The following is a 13,701-nucleotide window of genomic DNA, read 5'->3' as shown; positions in this document are numbered from 1 at the left end:
CCACCTTATAATTAGCCACTCCTACTTACCTATTATAACCTGCCCCACCCTCTGTCTAACACACCAAAGGAAAAAAAAAAAAAAATACTACCAACTCTCCCAAATCCTCACAGTACTTCCACCTACAACATACCATCCTACCACACTCAAACTTACAACTAATTTATCATGACTACAGCTATCTTCCAGTCCCAGTTGAAATTAGCTATCTCCTTCTTACTATTATTCCCCCTCATCACTACTTACTTCCTAACCTCCTATGAACACTCCATAACTGCCTCCCTCTCCCTTCCATCAAAACATACCAGTACAACTGCTACTTCCACAACTCCAACCTTCATACACACACCCACACAATCTATCTACCTATTTGCCAAATACCACAGGCTATTACACTACAAAGTACCAAAAACTACATCAAAGAAAATATTCGACACCCTCCTAAAATATAAAGTTGAAAACTATTTTAGACTACTCCATCTACTAATAGATGGTGACATACACCCCAACCCAGGCCCTCTAGCTACTACTGCAAAAACTCACAGAAATCATATCAAACCCATCTCTATTTCATCCACTACACACTTTAACTTACTAACCTTGGCCCATCTCAATATACGTAGCATCTGTAACAAACTTAGTCAACTCCATGCCCTATTAGATGTACACAAATTTGACATTCTATGCTTATCAGAAACATGGCTAAAACCTTCAATTAAAGACATTGAAATCACTCCACCAGGATACAACATTATTAGACTTGACCGTACCTCCAGGAAGGGAGGTGGAGTAGCTATTATATATAAAACAAACCTGAAGCTTTCTCTTCTTGACCTTACCCTAACCCAAACAAATAATGCTGAAATAATCTGCTCTAAAATTCAAATTAATATGACTAAAGCAATAAACATCATCTGTGTATACCTCCCCCCTGGAAATATCATCCCTACTTTAGAACAACTTCTTGAACAACTCTCTAATACCCTCCCCCAAGAAACACTAGTCCTTGGGGACTTTAACATTGATTGGAAATCTTGTAACAATACTGCCCCTACTTCCCATATAAACCTTTATGGTTTCAAACAACTAATTGATAGTCCCACTAGAATAAATACTAAGAACAAAAAAGAAACCACCCTAGACTGGATTCTTACCAACTCTCCCCTTCAAACCTACCAAACTGGCATCCTTCCTGATGACCTTAGCGATCACTCCCTCACCTATGTCATTAGGACTAAGACTAATCTAAACTTACCTACCTCTCAGAGAACATTATATTCAAAAAAACAATTTAATCCTGAACTGTTCCAAACAGAACTTTCACATTACAACTGGACCCCACTAAAACACCTCTCACTTAACAATGCCGTTGAACATTTCAACTCAGCATTCCTAGCAATCTTAAATCTACATGCCCCAAGTCGTACCATTAGAACAAAGACCAAAACAGCACCCTGGCTAACTACTAATACTAAACAAAAGATCAAACTGAGAAATAAGTCTTGGAAAAATGGCGTTCCTCTAGAAACCCAACAGATCATGAAACCTTTAGAGAGCTTAGAAATAATACCAAAAAATCCATCCTCTCCGATAAAAAGAATTATTACCTCCAACTTCAGCAATCCACCAAAAATGAACCGAAAAAGTTCTGGTCTACTATCACTAATCTACTTACCCCAGGCAAAGTAGTTACATCAAACCCACAGGACTTAGACCCTGAAAATCCCTCGTTAATAGCTAACAACTTCAATACCTTCTTTACTACTTCCATACAAAGTCTAGCTAACCACTTATCTCCGGATGCTTCGCAACTACTCTCAAGTAACTTAAATAATTCCCTTCTTCCCCTCCAACTTCAACCTATATCCACCTCATACATTCAATCTCTCCTACAAAAACTTAAACCCACTACCCCCTCAGCAGACAAACTTCCTGCTGAATTCCTTCAAATAGCAGCTAAATCTATTGCCTACCCTGTATCTATCCTAATAAATAGATCCATAAAAGAAAGTACTTTTCCAACTATATGGAAGATATCACATATAATACCCTACACAAAGGAGGCAAATCCACTGACCTTTCTAACTATAAGCCCTATAGCACTATTATCTCCACTAGCTAAAATCATGGAAAAATGTATACATAAACAACTACTTAACCATCTCCTTCAAAACAACCTACTAGCTAACACTCAACATGGATTTAGACCTTCACATAGTACTACTACTGCACTACTTTCCTTTACCAACACCATCAACTGTAACCGTAACAGCAACAAACTAACCTCTTCTCTTTTTCTAGACCTGTCTAAAGCCTTCGACATGGTCAACCATACACTTCTTCTTGACATATTAAAATCCCTTGCCTTAGATTTCTCTTCCTTAACCTGGTTCTCATCCTATCTTGAAAACCGACAACAAGCAGTACTATGGAAAAACTCGCTATCTGCTCTACTACCCATCTCTCTAGGAGTACCTCAAGGATCTATACTAGGCTTACTCCTATTCACTATCTTTATCAATGATCTTCAGTCATCTATCCATAACACTACCTGCATACAATATGCAGATGATTCCACCATTATTTGCACAGCCTCCACTCAATCTGAACTCCAGTCACTGACACAATCTACCTTTTCTACCGTCGAACAGTGGTTCTCAAAAAGATGTCTACTACTTAACCCCAAGAAAACAAAACTGTTACTATTCTCACCTACCCACAAATCTTCTCAACTAAATTTTACTATTACTGCAAGTGACAACTCCCTCATCTCCCTGACTCCACTACCAAACTGCTTGGTGTCACTATTGATAATAATCTCAGCTATGATTATCACATCAATAACACTATAAAAGCAGTTAATAAAAGATCGGTTCACTGTACAGAATTAAACCCTTCCTTACTCCAGAAGCACGGATCACCTTAGCACAATCACATCTTATCTCTACCCTTCTGTATGCTTCCTCCATTTACACTAACCTCTCTAAAAGCAACCTTAGGAAACTGTCTACATCCTACCACAACATAGCACGTTTGCCACAGCATCTCAGTATAGAACACACCACTGTATAAACCTAAAACAGTTACACTGGTTGGAATTTCCTAATAAACTTATCTATCAACAACTAGTAGTCACACATAACATTCTATATCAACCATCCAAGACACCTGCTCTTAGTAACCTCTTGACCCCTATAATAACTTGAAACAACTGCTCCGAAAAACTACAAGTCAACACAACCAGGATCACAAATTCTGCAGGTAACTGCCTTTTCTCCAACTCTGTAGGCAAAATATGGAATAACCTCCCCTCACACATTACTGCTCTTGGCTCCTTACATCTTTTTAAAAAACAACTTTTTTTACATCTGACCAACTTCTGGCTTTGCTCTTGTACCAACCCTGACTAATCTATTTTATACTTTTTACTATCAGAATTTCTTATCTCAAAACTATCTTTCTCTGTCAACACAAATGACATTACAACTGTATGACTGTACTATTTCTATTGCTCTCAAAAAAAAAAAAAAAAAAAAAAAAAAATTTTTGTCTGTTAGACATTTTAAAATGAGTAATTACACTATTCTCACACAATAGTATGTAGATAGTAAATTATGTTTTGTATTACTTTATCTAAACTAATATGTATTCATTGTTACCCATTGTTTTAGTTTCTCACATTTATTGTATTTGTTTAATCTCTATAACCTTATTTTAATCGATGGAGCTTTTCTCCCCGGGCCTCCACTGAAAATGGAAATTATCCAGCTGGACTAGCCCGGTCAACAAATGTAAAATAAATAAATAAATAATAGCCTGACAAAACAGGTCTAACTGCTGGCCTGCACGTGTATATCCTGGTATCATACGGTAATGTAGATATGCAATCATGTAATAGTACTGTAGTATTAAGCACTGTTACCCACACATTGAATAGGAATTTCTGTATATGATAGGTGTAATCCCCAGAGGCCATTTAGTACAACTGAGAGACACATAGCCAGTAAACAGGGAAAATGCAGACAACAAAAACCAAATAGCACATGCAACTGAAAGGTGAACTGTTGTTTTTTAGCACGCACAGCCACGGTTCAAATCCTGCCAGTGGTAGTAGTCTGCATATAGAATCATATCCCACAACTGTGCAGATATGTCCAGAATGTCTAGTAAAGTGGCCCATATCTGTAGCCTGTCAACCTGTCCCACTGGGAAATTAGTGGGATGATCCCAGACATATAGGCAGCAAACAGGAAATACAACTGATTGACACACAGCTGTGAGTACAAAGTTGGCACACTAACATCTCCCCAATACCTTATGTGACTAATAAGCCACGTATGTCCCATTTACACCCCAACTTGTCAAGCTGTGGTCAGGGTGTGTACAGTAACAGAGTAAGATGTATGTGCATAACAGTAATGTGGACTCTGGTACTGTGTGTAGGAACATTCAGGTAGTGCTAATAAACATTTCTCCAACAGGTCTGTCAGATACCAACACTGTGCCCAGAAATACAAGAATGATATGCAGTTGCTCTAAATAATGAGGTATTACACATCACTGTCTTCCACACTGTCCAACAACATATGACTGTCTAGGAAATCTGTATATGAGTGTTGTAATACAAGGTCAGAATGCAAAAGTACAGGGGATTAATAAGACAGAAAGCAGATAGGAGATATACAGCAATAGCTATATAACAGACACAACTGTGATGGACAGAGTGTAAGTTGTAGCAGAGACAGCCATGGTCTGAATCCTGGGAGTGGAATTAGGCTGCATACAGATGCATACCCCACAGCCGATGAGGCCAGAATGTCCAGTATATGTGCCCATATCTCCTGCCTGTCCCCCTGGTAAGTCTGTGGGCTGATCCCAGATGTTTAGCCAGCAAACAGTGAATACAAGTGATTGTCAAACATCATGAGAACACACCTGTCACTGTAGCAACCCCTCAAAACTGTTAAGAGAGTAATATTTCAAGTATGTCTTATCTACACTCCCATGTTGTCAAGCTGTGACCAGTGTGTATACAGTAACAAAGTGAGATGTATGTGCATAATACTAATGTGTAGTCTGGAACTTTGTGTGGCAACAGTCAGGTAGTGTTAAAAAACATTGCTCCCACAAGTACGTTGGATATGGACACTGTGCTGAGAAATACAGACCATTATAACCTGTACTGGTACTGTTCACTCTGGTATTGTAGGGGAATGTGAGTGTTGCAGTTTCTCTGAATAATATCACTGGTCACTGTCACCCACACTGTGCTACATAATATAACTGTGTAGGAAAGCATGTATATGTGCGTGTCAGGTCACTAAAGGTGGAAGAGGGCAATATTCTAGATATGTCCAGGCACACCAGCATTTGGTCAACACATGGCCAGAGTATGTGCAGAAAGAGTTGGATAGCATAGTGCAAAACATCAACCCGGAGTGTGGGAGTATGTGTACAAACAGTTAGTTAGTGTTAACAAACATTCCCTCCACAGGTATACCAGTTAAGAGGTGTATACTGCAGGTAAAACCGGTTCATGTGTAATGATGACAACAACCATATCACTGTCCAAACTAAGGCTATAGGGTAGTGTAGTAAAACTTGCAAGGTACAGATAACAGCACTGACTAGGAAAGTAATGTGGACTACGGGAATATACAAGTTGTTCCAACAATAATCAACATACCCACCCCAACTGGTATTTAATGACTCTGATAATGTCCAATTGTTTGATAAATATTTTAATGGTTCCCATGCATGTGCTATATTGAATTATTCCAACATTGGTGGCATGGTGCCATCAATGTACCTGCATGTTGCTCTTATTACCACTGTGGTCCCATACATACATGTGTTCAGTTTGCTATGCAACTGTTCCGTATCTGGTGTCTGGGTAAATGGGAATATCTATGCATGCTGTTATACATAACCCTGGAATTTGTTGACTATTATTAACCCATATATGATGATGAAATCTAAACACTATAGCATGCTTGGGAAGGCCAGTCCCAGTGGACCCACCTGTCCCACCTCAGCTGGCTATGGCAGTGGGCAACAGCATGTCTGGGGCCCAACCCCAGACCTTCCTGTCCGTTGGTCCTGCACCACCTTTGGGTGGAACCACCTCAGGGGGTGGGGCTCACCCCCCTGGGAGTAGATGAGGACAGGCACCTGTCACCCGACGCCAGGTCGTGGTGTGTAGCGCAATGACCAATGAGCAGTTTGGTGATCTTCAACGCCAGCTCGAGGGCCGCATGTTGGGATTAGAGAGTCAGTCTGGCTCTGCGACTCAGCCTTCAGCACAGCCACCTTCGGGGCTGTGAAGGTGCAGTGGTGACTGCCCATGGATGGGGACCTCAGTCCCACTGTTATCACTAGGGGGCTTGTGGGCTTCCGATATTCCAACATCCTTCCCCATCAAGGTGTTTACCCCTCACATGTGTCATATACCGTCCCCTGTATGCGTCTTGTTTGTCTTGTCTTTTAACCTACACCACCTACCTCCCCAAATATACCTACTACCCCCCCCAACATCCCACTCTCACCTGAAAAAAAAAAGGGCAATCTGTTCCCACAAAATAAAATCTCGCCCAATACATAGCTGTCCATTTCGTACATGTGTCCACTGGACATGTAATCTGGTCTAATTGGCATCACCACTTATTATTGTTGTCAACGCACCTCTCCCAGGGGTTTGAGTGTCTAAATCTACCACCAAATTCAGTGTATATGCACAGCTGTTGCTGTAGAAGAAATGGGCAGCTGTGGACCTTACTACACCCTTCCTGCACATCCCTGGCTATTTTCCCTACTGTCTTTCCCTCTTTGTGCCCCTTTTTTCACTACTTTCCTATCAACCCCTTCTTCTTTTCTTTTAAAGAAATTAGCGTGGGGGTAAGCAGGAGTAAGCACTTTTAAGCAGCAGTAAGCAGGTTTAAGCCTGTTTGCACAGGGGTAAGCAATGTCTACACAGGTTAAGCAATGCAGAAGCTAACCGAGTATAAGAAACTGTAACCAAAGTTAGCACTGCTTACCTCCGGGCAAACTCGCTTACAACTGTTTAAAGTGCCCAAATCAATCTGTATCCAACGGCCCATGTTCTGCCCAGCAACAAAATAAACAGCTTCTGCAAAGCTCGAACCTAGGACCCTGCGCACTATAGACAAAGTGATTTACCACTAAGCCATGCCAGATATATCTAACTCTGATGTTTAGAAAAACATATCATCCAGCCCAGTCATGCAACAGTACAGCAAATGTATTCCACCATTTAGATGTGTGTGTGTGTAAATATATTAATATCTAAACAGATACAACATATCTATCTATCTATCTATCTATATATATATATATATATATATATATATATATATATATTTAGAAATATAAACATGTATATAAATATATATGAACATATATACATGCAAATGCCTACATTGACACATATATATGTCTACACCTATATGTCTGCATATACACAGCAAGTTACATATATGTAAGCAGACTGAGCATTGAACATTTGTCTGTAGTTCCTAAATTGTGTAGTCCTTGTTATTAATATGACTGTTGCAGCACATATGTTGTTTTATCATAATGTGCACATAGCAGATATATACGGTGAGATACATGTGGGAGGGTATACACAACCATGATGTTTACTCATGACAGGAATATGGTCGTATACATATAAAAGGTCTATATATGTCTACACATACATACACATGTATAATCATACATATGTCTGTATACACATCTATGTAGTGCTACATATATATGGCCATGTGTACATCTCTTTGTAAGTATATATATATATATATATGGGTCTCCTTCTAATGACCGAAATGCCGATTCGCCGACAGTGAAATCACCGACACGAAACGACCGACAACGCAGTTGACCGACACGCTCGAATCCCGACAGACGGAAGACCGACAAGGGGAATGTAAGCGACCTGGTAAGTATGCGATAGTGAGGGATTTAGGAGTAGGGAGCGGACAGGTAAGTGTGCAATACTCAGGGATGTAGGGTTAGGGTGTGTGATAGGTGAGTGTCGCGCTTGGGGTTCGGGTGTGTAAGTGAGTTAGGGTTAGGGTGCAGGTAGGGAGAGTGTCGGTGTGTAAGTGAGTTAGGGTTAGGGTGCAGGTAGGGAGAGTGTCGGTAGTGTCGGACCTTAGGGTTAGGGTTTGGGTTAGGGCTAGTGGATATGTGTTGTAGTGTACTGTGTTGTTTACGTGTAGTGTGTCGGTGTTATGGTGTTCGGTGTTTACGTTGTCGGGTTTGTGTGTTGTCGGGTTTCTGGCGGTGATTTCACTGTCGTGAATCGGTTCGGTCATTAGAAGTAGACCCATATATATATATATATATATATATATATATATATATATATATATACATATGTATATATATATATATATATATATATATATATATATATATATATATATATATATATATATATATACACATATATGTAAATATAGATATATATATATATATATATATGTATATATACATACATATGTGTATATAGAGATATACGTATATGTATATATAGATATATGTGTATATAGCTATATATGTGTGCACATCCTATGTTACAGATATGCCTAGTTGTGATGGTACATATGTAGATATCTGTAACTATATGTGCATACATATCTATTCTGATATACCTACTACTGTCAATATATATATATATGTTGATATCCATACGTATATTTGCATATGTATCACTATCTGTATACGTGCAGACATATATTGCTCTGCATATGTATATATCTAGGTGTGTATATGTATATCTATATACATATACATACCCAGCTATATATGTTGATATGTATATGTGTAAATATCTATATAGATATCTGGAGAATTATATGTACATATCTTTTCACCATATGTCCTGAACATGGAGTGTAGCCCTACCTCAGCCCCTATAGTCCCAACTTCGTAGTGAAGAGGATGTCAGGTATGTATAGCAAGTATATTAGCAGACTATTGCTACTGTAATAGGGATTGTCTTCACAGACATGGTGTGTGTGGGAGGTCACATCTGCTTTTCCCATGTGCACCATTGGCTACTGACAGACATCGTAAGGACCTCATAGGCCAGAAATCAGGGACACATTTTCAACATTGCTTGTATAATTTTGGAAACTTGCTAGAATAAAATGTTATGTTACCACCATACATTTCACTACCAACACTTGTATCCATGACCCTGTGCACTACATTCAGAGCAACATATCACTATGCCAAATCAGCAGTTCCCTGATAACTAGGAAGACTGAAACATAAATGGTTATCATTTACTGAATTCAGTTCTCACTTCTCACCATAGCTCTCAACCTCTTAGCACAAAAAACCTGGACAAAGCCAATAATGGGGGAACACAGAATTCAGTTCTCACTTCTCACCATAGCCCTCACCATCTTAGCACAAAAAACCTGGACAAAGCCGATAATGGGGGAATACAGCCACGAAAATAGTGACAAATTTTAAATACTGATCTTATAAACTTAGAAAATTGGTAGAATAAAAGGTTTTTTGTTACCATTTATTTTCTGAAGAATATGAAGTCTGAAATTCAAATGCCTGTCATTATTTAGTGAATTCAATCCTTCAGTGGTTTGCCGCAAAAATCCTGAAAACCACAGATTTAATAAGAAACAGAACAAAAATATATTCAAATGCCTATCATTATTTAGTGAATTCAATCCTTCAATGATTTGCCACAAAAATTCTGAAAACCACAGATTTAATGAGGAATAGAACAAAAATATGAGGCATAAATTCACAAGTGGTGGTGGCTAGGGACTTTAGGCTCTTTCTACCTGTACCCAAAGTACAGGGTTTGAGCCTGAGTACCTCTAGCCACCAGGTGTATTCACTGGGGGCATTTACATACACACACACACACACACACACACACTATGCAAGTAGATCATCGTTTCCTTCCCAATACACACTAGATATGCAAGCAGATCATTATTTCCTTCCCAATACTTCCATGCACAGGTCACTAGATACAAATAATGCAAGCAGATCGTTTCACCTTAAGCAAAAACAAAGCAACTCTGTGCAGATAACTCCACCGTCGAAATACCAAAAATAAACTCTGTTCACCCTTTCGAAAACAGCCAAAGCTCAGAAGCAACTTCGTACAGATAACTCCACCATCAAAATCCCAAAAATAAACTTTGTTCATCCGTTCGAAAACAGCCAAAGCTCTGCAGCAGCAGTTGTTTCCACGTTCGCAGATCCATTCAAACAGCCAGCTGGAAATCAAGTGAGCCTTTGAGCTCAGTTCCGACAGGCTGATGAAGCTGATGTCACTGCGCACGTGATGATGTCAGCTCAGAAAGCACGAAAGAAAGAAAAAGCTGGAAAAAATTGGAAATGAAGGGGTGCCACTCGGAAATTGTGGCACCCCATTAGTTGGACCCCAAAACTCTGTACAAAATGAGTAATTTGGTACGGTTGGGAGGTATGCCCCCAACCTGTCTATCACAGTTCTCAACCCACACCTCTCAATTTTCCAGATTTTTGTCTCATATTTTTGGTCTTTTCCTCATAAAAGTTTCTTTTCTGGAAAATCATTTGAGGAATGAAGCCACTAAATAATGTCAGACATTTGAGTTTCAGACTTCATACCCTTTAGAAAGTTCATGCTAATACAAAACATGTTATTCTAATAACTTTCTAACTTTATAAGAACAATATTTAAATATTGTCCTTATTTTTGACTTTGTCCAGAATTCTTGTGCTATGAGGTGGAGAGGCATGTCTCGACCTCTTATTTCCACAATCTAGTACAAATCCAGAAACAGTCAGGGATACTTTTTTAAAATATTAATATTTTTACCTTGAGAAGACTTTATTTATTTATCCATCCTTTGTTGACTAGGTTAGCGGCTTCTTTTCAGGGGATAGTCGAGGTGCTATTTATACTACTAGGGGAAATTTGGTCATGGCGTCAGGGAACTTAAAAGTGTTTAAAGTAACCACTACTCTTTTCCATATGAACCATGTAATAGTTCACATTTACCTAAGTTACCAGATAACTCAAGCAGTTAGAACCATGGGTTAATGTTTTGTGTGAGGATCAACACACTCAGGAGTGCATCACTTCTCTTATGCTGCACTCCCAGTAATCCATCTATCTGGTGTGAGAATAGAGCCTACAGTCTTTTGCACCAAAGGTGAGTGAGCTACCGAGATTGTCAAGGTTATAGAATAAAATAATGTGAATTAGCATGTGTTTTCTGAAGTAAAGACATTTATAGCTGTAATTTAAATCATTATTTATTAACTGTAACATACTACCACCCTTTGTCACAAAATCCCCAATTTTAGAAGGGATAGAGCAAAAGACTCAGCCAAAATCAAGGACGTTTGAGAGGTTCATACATAATTCTCACTGCTGTAGTAGCTTTTAGACTATATGGGTTGCTTCCCTCTCCAGGAAACAAGAACAGCTTCATATAGTTCTGCCTCCCCACCCCCATACATATACATATACGTATACACACACACACACGCACACACGCACACACACACACACACACACACACACACACACACACACACACACACACACACACGCTAGCCCCAAGGAGGGAAATCAGCCATCTCCACTGTTTCACCTGCTACCAATAGGTTGATCTTGAACATTACTCATTTTCCTGGTGACAAGAAAGGCAAGGTGTTGGACCACCTAGGTAAGAGAATTTTTTTTTTTTTCTTCTTCCACTTCATCTTTCAGAATTCTCAGCTATCAGGCATGTATGTTGGAATTTATGGTTTGTTATATTGACAGACTGAGGGAATTTGCTACAACACTTCCAACACAAGATTGCTCTTTTTTGATTCAGAATCCCAGGTATCCAAACATTTTTTTGCAGAATTTGTATGATTGTGCGGGCACTGTCTCTAGGGCCACTGCCACTTCTATTGTAAATGCTATTGCTACTGCTACTGCAATGTTGTTGAAAAGATCTGCTGGGTACATAACCAAATGTTTCCAGCTGAAGTAAGGTCTGAAATCCTAGATTCTGGCTGTTCTTTTACCCAGGTTCTCAATTTGATGAAAGATGGAAATTGATTCATGGGAGTATCTAAGTTTTTTTATGTTTCCAATACAAGCCTTTTAGGCATCCCACTTTCACTATTTTAACATAGCTCCACAGAGTAAGGTGACCAGCCATTGCTCTCCTGTATTCATCTGTGCAATCCAAGGGATTTGTTGGATTTTGTTAACCACAAGTACAATTTTGTGCTGTATTTTGCACTTTTATACTGTATTTTTGCTATGTTGCTGATTTTTTAAAACTGTTCTTGCTGATTTGTTGCACTTTTTGTCTGCTGTAGCACAGACTACATTCAGACCTGTTGAATCTGGTTCTTTTTGTTAAATTCAGCACTAAACCAGGCTATCTTTTTTGGAGAGAGCCCCCCTGCACCCTTGTGGCAGGAGAGTGCAGTTAAGACTCCTCTGATTGAAGGTTGCTGTCCCAGAGCTGAGTTTTGTGTTTTTTTATTGGTTAAATTGTTTAATTCAGTTTGCTCACTGTTGCTACATAAGCCCCACATTTGCTCGGCTTTGGGCTTGTTTTAACACAGCTCCACATAGTTAGGCAACCTGCCTCTGCTCTGCTGTATTCGTCTGTTTATGTCAGTGCACCATCGCACACCACCATGCAGTGGGGTAACCACTGGCAGTTATAAACGCAAAAACTTCAGTAGATAAATTTGCCCATACTAGCTGCCTATGATCTGGCCTTGAAGTCCTTAAACTGCACTTAGCTGCTCAGAGAGCAACTCAGCTACACTTCTGCCCCTTAAACAGTCCTAAAACCACCAAATCTACAATAGTCTGATATCATTTAGAGAAACCCATTAGTATAGGCCCTTTATAGAACACCCCATTAGTATAGACTCCATTTAGAACACCAAGTTATACTGCACCCCTCCATTTTCTCTCCTCACTCTGAAAACAGGATTTAAGTTAGTGCTATGGATGGTCAGTTTCCCTCCATTTCTCCTATCAGCCTGATTGACACGGGTATCCTAAGGCAGTGTAGCAACTGCGTTATGTACACTTACAACCCACTACTCCTAAATTACCCAAGTACAATTTGTGAGAGATGCATCTACACTAAGAATCTGAAATCCTTGCTCTCTCATGCACAGAACAGTAACACTGAACAGGTTGTCAGCTGTGTACTACACCTTCTATGCAAACCGTGCACTCAACACACAAACCATCATACACGGAGCTACTCACCAGAAACCTACCTAAACTCCAGAGACCTTCCAAACACAAACATGCTACACCTAATACAGCACCTACAGCACTCAATACACATAAAAACACAAGCAACAGTGTCTCACTGAATAAGCCTCTAAGGCAAAGCACATCTAAACCAAATCTTTTTTTTAGTCATAGGTGACTACATTGTGAGACACACAGATGTCCCAGTCACCAGGCTGTACAAGAAGAAGGTTACGGTCAGCTGTCCATCAGGTGCCAGGATCCATCAGATCACACATGCACGCAAGTCTCTCAACAACAGGTACCTTTATGATGCCGTCACAGTTTATGTTGGTGTGAATGACTTGAGACATATCTCACTGGACTATACGAAGAGAGACATGATTGAGCTCTATGAATATGTGTCCCAAGTAGGTATGTCCCAAGCC

This window comes from Protopterus annectens, chromosome 11.part0 (assembly GCF_019279795.1).
Source record: "Protopterus annectens isolate FY-2018-M chromosome 11.part0, PAN1.0, whole genome shotgun sequence".
NCBI classification, from domain to species: Eukaryota; Metazoa; Chordata; order Ceratodontiformes; family Protopteridae; genus Protopterus; species Protopterus annectens.
Note: the sequence above shows the minus strand (reverse complement) of the source record.